This window comes from Doryrhamphus excisus, linkage group LG20 (genome assembly GCF_037039965.1).
Source record: "Doryrhamphus excisus strain RoL-2023G ecotype Guam linkage group LG20, RoL_Dexc_Guam_v1.1, whole genome shotgun sequence".
Taxonomy (NCBI): Eukaryota; Metazoa; Chordata; class Actinopteri; order Syngnathiformes; family Syngnathidae; genus Doryrhamphus; species Doryrhamphus excisus.
In genome coordinates, this window is record NC_136376.1 from 6329683 (window position 1) to 6335653 (window position 5971).

The following is a 5971-nucleotide window of genomic DNA, read 5'->3' on the forward strand; positions in this document are numbered from 1 at the left end:
CACCAGCTAGCACTGGGATGGAAGAGACATAGATAGCATACACACACACACACACACACACACACACATTCAGAGGCTTTCGCCAGTAATTCATTATTGCAGGTTTTCAGCCATTTTTCTTAAAATAAATACACATTTTGTTTGTGCAGCTCACCAAAAAAGGCACAGGTGACTTTTCCATCATGTGCAGTATGTGACAAGCCTGTAATTGGACCAGGCATTTGGCCTCTAACCTGTGAACCCTGACATCAGCAGGGGGCCACGCACACAAGACCACGCACAGAATGAGCATGTGTGCCTCACACATTTTGAAGCAGGAAACAAAAATGACCTACAGCATGTAACAAAAGGGAGTACAACCCACACACTCTAGCCGTCATTTTTTGATAGGAACTATACTTTAGAGTAGTCAGTGTATAAATTTACTACACAATGAATTAACACACAGATATTATGATGCACGGTGGACGAGTGGTTAGCGTGCAGACCTCACAGCTAGAAGACCAGGGTTCAATTCCACCCTCGGCCATCTCTGTGTGGAGTTTTGTGTTCTCCCTGTGCATGCGTGGGTTTTCTCCAAGTACTCCGGTTTCTTCCAACATTCCAAAAACATGCTAGGTTAATTGGCGACTCCAAATTGACCATAGGTATGAATGTGAGTGTGAATGGTTGTTTGTCTATAAGTGCTCTGTGAATGGCTGGCGACCAGCCCAGGGTGTACCCTGCCTCTCACCCGAAGACAGCTGGGATAGGCTCCAGCACCCCCGTGACCCTTGTGAAGATAAGCGGTAGAAAATGAATGAATAAATATTATGATCTACACAAGTGAATAGTGTATTGTCTACAGTCAAGCATGATGCATGAGTGCTGCTGGCACTGGGAAGCTGTGGTTCACTGAGGGGAAATAGTAATTCCAGCATGTACTGTGACATTGTGAAGCAGATACAACATGATAAGTTGTCGAAACACACCTTCAGATGACAAGCACCATGCTGAGGGGGCGTCCTAAAGCGAAGGAAAGGAAGGTGGAGGAGAGCAAGTGTCTAACATCCACCAGCTAAAACAGTGATGTCATCCTGGAGGAGTGGAAGAGGATTCCAGTGCAGTTCTGGTCAAATCCATGCCCGAGATGATTAAGACTCTAAGCTAAATAACTATGGTGCTCACGCTAAATGTTTACACCTTGGACACGCCGACTCTGAAGTGTACTCACTTGTGTTGCCACTGATTTAGAAGATAATGGCTGTATGTTGCCTTGTTTTCATTGGTACTGTTTTTTTGCTAATCAGCACATGTGACTCTGTGGCGCAACGGTAGCGCGTCTGACTCCAGATCAGAAGGTTGTGTGTTCAAATCACATCAGGGTCAAATATTTTGTTTCCTAAACCTGCTGTAGGAAGTGATAGCATAACAGTGTACAAACCTTCCCTTGCACCGCGCGTGTCTTACTGTGTTGTTGCTTCTTTCTGCCTTTCTTTTTGCATATTCTGGCTACTTGCCTTTGTGGCTCAGTGACAAGTGGCCTAATTGAATGATGAATGTTCCTTTATTATGCTCTAATTGAGCTACAGGCTCTTTGATTGGCTCGCGCTGATGCGCTATGGGCTTGTCTGATTGGTCGTTAGGATAATGGCGTTGTTTGGGATGTGTGAGCACCGTTCTCCATCTGTCCTCTCACTACACACATACACACACTCACACACACACACCTACGGAGAATGAATTAGTCATTATTTTTACGTACGTTGGTCTTTGATGCTTTGCTGGTGTTTTTTTTAACCCCTTCTCTCTCTCACAAAGCATCATCTGGTGCAAGTCAATGCGCCCATACACACGCATAGACATGCACTGAAGCATATGGATACAAACGCACACACACCCACCCACACACACCCACAGCAGTGGGTGTCTTATAGCGGCCCTGACCTGACAAGAGGCCGATGAAGATTAATGCGTCCTCTCTGAGTGACAGGCGGGGGATTGAAGGGCAGAGGGCCTCGTTAATCAAGAGGCTGACAGGTGCCATTCAGGGCCCTATACCGCCAATCGACGCACACAAACACACACACACAAGCACAGCAGTATCCATTAGGTCCCAAGGCCTTGCTAAAGCTATCACTATCACAACACCCTTACCCATGCTAAACTACTACACGTTCACTTCAATGTCACTTAAAGACACATTCAAACTAAAATGGGCCAGCAAAATTTATGTGGCCTTGGTACGGTTTGGAATATTACACCTTTGCGCACGTTTTCATAACAGGAAATGCGTTCTTTGCATTTTAACATACAACCGTATGTGTTGGATTCCGAATCCAATCTGGAAGTCGAGACTGGATAGTCCGACGTTTCTCAAGAAAAGAGGTTGCTTCAAGATGTTTCTCAATGGTAAGTAGCGTTAGCATTTTAGCGTTCTCTAGGTGGCCACTAATTATGGTAGGATACGGCTATTAGCAACCTAGCTTCCTGTATGCAAGCGCTTTTGCTTCATGAATTATAAACACAGTTAGGACACTGATAAATTGTTACTTATTGCTTCTTCTTCTGACTCGTCCACATGATCGAGTAACGTTGGGAAGTTTGTCGGCTAGTCCAGCTGCATACTGGCCCATAATCGCAAAACGGTCCAGTGTGAAATGCTGCTTACAGATTAAAATGCATTTCTTTTACGAGTAGGGAATCAGGAACTCACATACCAACCATTGCTAGCAAGTAAACAGAGGAGCAGAGCTTGGGGGAAGGTGGAGAGATATGCTGGCTTACAGCCATGCCCATATAAGGAAGTTCTCCCCTCTGTGACATCACAGAGGGGCAGTTTTACCACGCCTTTTGAAACAGAGCGTTTTGAGCCATCCCAAACTTATTTTAGGGCTCACTTCCTAATGCTTAAACCTGATAATTTGAAACTTTGGTTTGGTTTAACAGGAGAATACAACATTCTAACAACATTTATAGGTCAGAAAAGTGGAAAAAACATATTAAGTCCCGTTTCAAAGAAGTTACCTGCCTTCCGATATTCCCTGCTTTGCTTTTTCGCACTTTTCCCATCCATTGGGAACTTAATATTTCATGGGCTATTAATGGAGGCCAGGCGGCTAATTAATGTTGTGTCATGTATCATCATTAGAAATCAGAGCGAGACTTTTCATCTTCATTACGACTGCTCGCCATCATTTTTCATACTCTTATTATTATTATTGGGTCTTTGTTTTTGTTTGGCGCAGTCTACACCCCACTGTTATGCGCTCGTTAAGGGATGGGATGGCGTTCGTTAAGACGACCTGTCAGGCGGTTGCTGCATGGACTTTATAATCAGGTGGATTCAGGTCTTTTTATGTAAATAGTGCTGAGAATAAAATATGTAAACTCATCCTTATTGAACGTTGTGAGTGCTGAGGGCACCAACGCTCTCATAATTAATGGCTGTTGACCTTTGAACGTGCCACTCACCCCAGTCGTCTTATAAAATGTTAAGCCCTCTTGTAATAACCCATTAAAACATCCCTCAATGGCATTTTGACAATAAAATTCTGCCTTCTCTTTTCAGCTTCAAAGCCTTTTCGCCGAGGTGTTTTATCGCTCCTTTTGCCATGGAAGTCTGATGCTAACGCTCGTGGAGTGCGGTGAACCCCTAAACTTTTATGCTTTTCCAAAGTTTTAGTCTTACAAACCCTCCAGCGAGTCCTGCGTGATTGTTACGATTTAATCGCATCTCATCTGAGCGAGAAGACGAATGACGAGGCGGCACACGACTGTTCCTCTTTACGGCGCCGCCTCCATTTCCCGTTGTATTATCGTAATTGTCCTGGCAAGTATGTTCAATGGTTATATTATCAGTTTATGGCCACTTTTGCCAGCCCATTAATTCCGCCGTTAAAGCACAGTAAGCGGTGGATCCCCGTGATGCCGTACGAGAGGAGCATAAAGCTGTCCCTCCATCGCTTTTGGCTGCAGTCGGAGGAAGAAAGGAGCGTTTTTCTTTGTCTACTTGAAGACATGTGCTGTAGTTATACATGAAATAGAGGGGAAGTAGCAGAGGAACATTCTTTTGTTACTACTCAAGGCGATACATAAGCACTCTAGTGATGATCAATAGCAGATATGTTAAATAGAGGATTTCCTGGTTGCTGATGTGAGAGGCTATAAGTGAGCGTGAGTACCGAAGTTTTGGCTTCTGAGTAAAAAAAATAATGTAACCTGGAACAGACTTCAGACCGGGATAGTGAATGGATGGATGGATGAATGGATTAAGTAGTGGCGTGCAAAAAAAAGTTGGGATATGAGAGGCAGAATCATACAATAGCAATGCCCACTACTAAAAATATGCAGAATTGATTCACATTAGGTCTACCTTTGCTTAATATTATGGGCCTTCAAGAACAACCTGCAAAGGATCCACCCTCTCATACGTTGACAGTGCAGACGTACGTATGTTGGTTCATCCATACACAAATTTTAGATCAGGGGTCTCAAACACGCGGCCCGCAGGCCAAATGTGTCCCGCAGGACACTAGTTTGAGGCCCCCGCCTTGATATGAAAGTTTAATGTTAGTGCGGCCCGCGCAAGTTTGATATGGATGCTGTATGGTATCATGTACCCAGAAAAAATTATTACGTTTGATTAATGTTCATGTTAAAGGTTAAATAACTGTTAATAGTTATCCTCCCTATCCGTGTGGAAGTGGTAAGTTTTTGGCTTTTTAAGTTTAAAAGGAAATAACTTGGAGGCTACCGTTTAGGTCGCTAGCTCTCTAGTTTGCTAGTTAGCATGTGTCTCAAGACCCTGCAGTTGCGCAATATGTTGTAAATAAAAAAAGAGTATAAATGTGACTATAGTCGTGTTTTGTCATGTCTACAGGGCTCTAATAATGCTTTGTTAATTTTAATCTGAAAAAAATAATTAATAATAAAATAAAAAAATAAAAAATAATTTGTCTACCCACCAACTATATGTGGTTTCTTAATTTTTAATTATTTGCCGTTTTATTTTTATTATATTTATTTATTACTGACTGATTGATTTTCTTTATTCTTGATCTTATTTTGTGTAGAAAAATAAAAATGAAGATATTTGAGAACAGTGGAATGTTTTATCAGAGCTTTTCTTGTAGAAAATCGGAACCAAAGCAAAGTTTATTAATTTTTCTGTTTTTAATAAATTATTTTTGTTTTGTTTTTTTTTTTGAAAAACCTGATGCGGCCCAGCCTTGCCCAGACCCGAGCTCCAGTCCCCAGGTAAATTGAGTTTGAGACCCCTGTTTTAGATCTTTTCCATGAGCCTCAATGAGGGTGGCCATTTAAGCCAATAAAAAATAATGTTGGTTCTAAATTAGCAATAAAATGTGCTTCCTATTCATGCAAATCAGACATAATGTACTGTGTTAGCTTTATAATGATCTCCTGCATATAAAACGTAAAGAGAAGTCGACTTGTCGTCAAGCTTCCCTGCAAATCTTTCGCAAGTTTGCACAAATTTTGCTTGTGTTGTCACTTTCTGTAAATGACATACACAGAGCAGGATAATCGTATAAAATAAACACGCCTTCAAACCCTTGCATCGTGCCGTCTCCTTCCTGTTCCGCCAGCTGTTTCCGAAACTCCCACCTCTGCCGCTCCCCGACCAGGCAGGAAAGTGATCCCTGGTAAATAATTTATCAAGATAAATGATAATTGCTGCCATTTTTTATGCGGTCCGCGTGGCTTAATGAGCGCCATAAATTAGCGATGAACGCGGCTGACAGCCATTGTCAGAAGACGGAGGAGGAAAATGAGCCGTATGCGTCCTCCTGCTTGAAACGTGTGCATGCTTTGAGGGTAAAAATGAAGTTCAGGACTGCAGGGGGGGTTCCTGCACCTTAAACAAACTGTACTGATAATATGAAGGACATTACATCATTAGCTTGATGCACGGCCTTGAATACGCTGCCATATTATCAACATAGTACAGTAATTGCACATCAGCTGTGGG

General features: G+C 42.5%; 1 non-coding gene across 1 annotated transcript; it reads left to right on the top strand.

Annotated features, from left to right (window-relative positions):
* Positions 1-1296: 1296 nt before the first annotated feature.
* On the top strand, positions 1297-1368 carry trnaw-cca (transfer RNA tryptophan (anticodon CCA)). The gene has a single exon. It is a non-coding gene; the product is annotated as a tRNA-Trp (tRNA).
* Positions 1369-5971: the final 4603 nt, after the last annotated feature.